This window comes from Halyomorpha halys, unplaced genomic scaffold (genome assembly GCF_000696795.3).
Source record: "Halyomorpha halys isolate HHAL.00 unplaced genomic scaffold, Hhal_1.1 Scaffold667.1, whole genome shotgun sequence".
NCBI classification, from domain to species: Eukaryota; Metazoa; Arthropoda; class Insecta; order Hemiptera; family Pentatomidae; genus Halyomorpha; species Halyomorpha halys.
Genome location: NW_027114120.1, coordinates 292,485 through 295,612, shown reverse-complemented (window position 1 = coordinate 295,612; position 3,128 = coordinate 292,485). Strand labels below are relative to the sequence as shown.

Sequence of the window (3,128 nt, the reverse complement as noted above, 5' to 3'; positions counted from 1 at the left end):
CTCATTTATCATCCACGGTCAACTATCTCTCATAATTATTAATGTTATTAATCAGGGATGCACAGGGATCTCAAAGAGTCCTGCTCTACCCTTTAAAAGTAGAGGATAGAATGGGCTCGGGGATCCATAGGTCAATAGTGCAAATAAGTATATAAGATTGTAAATGTGACTAGTGATTATTTTTATTTTATGTATTTATTTTTATTATTATAATTATTATTTATTTATTTCTCTTCATGTACATAGCTTGATTTTTTTCATTTTTTTTTATCCTTCTGTTAATAGACATTTTGAGAGAGAATTTATTTATTTTTATGTTTTTATTTTTATTTATTTTTTAACTTTATCATGAATGTGATAAATTATCACTTATACCTATTGGAACAACGTTGTGGCAGATTGTAATATTTATCAATAAATAGCATTTCGAAATAAAAAAAAAAATAACCTGTTATTAGAGTTTATAAAAAGTCTGAGTACTTTTGTCCTCTGCTACCTAAGACTGTTTTATGAACAAAAATAATTGCTGATTTAAGGCAAATTTATATATCATTCACGAAAAGTACAGAACCATATGATGAAATACCTGAATAAAAAACTGCTTTGGTACTGGCATGATAATATCCACTTTTGTTTGTGTTGAAGTTAATGCATACTCATTTCAAATTGCTTAATATCTCTCCCTTTCCTTTGTTATGATAATAGTTTCTTCGATTATGGTAATAATAAACATAGAAATAAAAAAAAACTTAATAAGCAATAAAATATCTTTTAGGCCTAGTCACACAACTACCTGACATGCTTGCTGCATCTTCAACAATATTGGTCCTATTCAGATTGTTGTAATCTAATTAGTTTTTTTTCAAATGATCATCTAGAACGGCTCAGAAGAAATATGGTTTTCATGTGATTACATATTATGTTTCATATAATTATATAAGTGTCTCTAATTATATATTAGAAATTGAACAGGTTTCCATTCCAAACCTAAATACTTTAAAAACAGTAAAAAGTTCAACATGTCACAAGTTAAATATTTGCTGATTATTGGACTAATTTCAATTGTTTTTCTTTGGATTAATCGTATTATAATTATCTTTCAAAAGAACAAAAAAAATTCTTTACAGTACATTTATATGCAATTAAAGTTTTCTATTCTTCATAATTTGTTCCCTACTATTTATTCTATGAGTTTTATGGAGTAGAATTAAGGCAATATTTGTCCAAATAACTAGAGCCGTTTCGCCACCACTATCTAAATTAAGCACATGTTTCTGCTTTTGTGCAGTAGCTATTTCAAACATTTTCCGATTTCATACTTAGTTATCTGTTACAAAAAAACATATACACAAAAAAGTATATATATATTAAAAATTAATCAACATGTTCGGTCAATTAGTTCAAGAGATTAAGGAAAGATGAATCTCAAACTTTATTACAAGCACTCAGGATGGTCTAAAGTGCTGATCAGAACTGATTATCTTTGACAGTGCCTTTCATTCCCTAATCATCAATATTTGAAGCGATAATCATTTAAAACAATTTTATTTTTTCATTCCCTAATAAACCTTTATTCACTTTTTCGGGTGATTATCTTGTGAATATGCGGTATTATTGCTGAAGGATATATTTTTTCAGGTGTTCAAACTACACACGCCATTATGGTGCGAAGCTTGCTACAAGGAAGTGAAGGAATTAATGGATAAAAACTCAGGTGCTTAATTTTTTTCAGACCCTAAGTCATCCCTATCACTAAATGGGGTTTTGTAATATTCTTAGATACCTTAAGCATTCGGTGTTTTTATGTTTTAGTAGTTATCGACTATAAATCAGGTATGTATATTTAATTTATCTTTGTATCTTTACTATTACCTGAATTTTTTTTTCAAGTTCTCTGGAGTTGATCCCATTGATATTCAAAATAAAGTATTTGGATAAGTAAGTGATATGTTTTAATTGTGTTTTTTAATCAAATGTTTTTTGACTATTTTTGACTATAAAAACATTAATTGAAACCAAGAAGAGATTAGTTAAACATTTTCTGTTTGAAATTCACCCATAAAGTTATGAAGGTTGTTTAATTCATTATTTTTTTCAGTTACCGTTTAGTCGTTAAGTATGTGAAGATAAGTTAAGAATGACATTGATTAGTTTACAGAATTTCTCCACTTTCTATGAGAATGAATGTTTTTACAGCTATTCAGTGAATTTATTCTCTATTCTATTCCCTGTGGATCGACGCAGTAGTCAAAAGATCTGTTTGGGGCACGATAAGGTGAAAAGATTGTGCTTGACTTTTCAACTATTTATGAGAAAAACATGGTAGTTGAGTGTCCAAGCCTTTATTCCTTTTTATTCACTATGACTTGAAAAGCGATATCTTGCATATACTTACTACTAGGAGTTATATGATTCTTTTAAATTAAAATTATTCATTTACTCTGTTAATTGTTATTTCATTTACCGATAGTACTTCTCGTGCGTATCAGAACTTTGCTTGTTGCAAGTCCCTTGGGTTGTAGAAGCTTTTCTTCAAACACATGGTGTTGCGTCCTATCTAATAACCTTTTTGCCGAGGAGTATCCATTCTAACAAAAATCCCATCTTATGATGTTCACATTTCATCTCCTTGTGAGCCCTCTGGAAAGAAACGTGTTTCTATTTCCACATCTTTCGACACGTGTTCTTTGTAGGCCTTATGACGTGACTGCCTTCACTTCCACATATGATATGGAGTTTTACGAAAAAAAAAAAAACAAACAATAAAAAACAAAATATTTCTCATAAATAACTTCAACAGTTAGTTTATCTAAATTTTGATTATGGATTTTTATAACAGATTATGTCATCGTCAACAGTTTAAAGTAACTGTGAACTACAAACTTTTAAATTTTGCAGTGATGTCAGTGCCCTCTGCTCCATCCGCATATATGGGGGTTGTTATTAGAGAAGGGGAATCAAAGAGATATATTAATATTATTAGTTAACGATTATGTTGTTTTATTTAATTGAACAATAGATTTTTAATTACATAATTATTAATCTAATATGTCAATCTAAATAAATAAGCTGAAGTATTCAATTAGTTTAGTACTCTGGGGAAATATTTCTTAACTTTCTGCTAATAT

At 28.8% G+C, this 3,128-nt stretch overlaps 1 long non-coding RNA gene across 1 annotated transcript in view; it reads left to right on the top strand.

Moving 5' to 3' along the window:
* The window catches only part of LOC112210839 (uncharacterized), a 6,950-nt gene that overhangs the window by 2,559 nt on the left and 1,263 nt on the right, over positions 1-3,128 (top strand). Inside the window, exon 3 of the long non-coding RNA XR_010844497.1 lies at positions 1,639-1,714. This is a non-coding gene — a long non-coding RNA (uncharacterized lncRNA). The remainder of the gene's footprint in view (positions 1-1,638; positions 1,715-3,128) is intronic.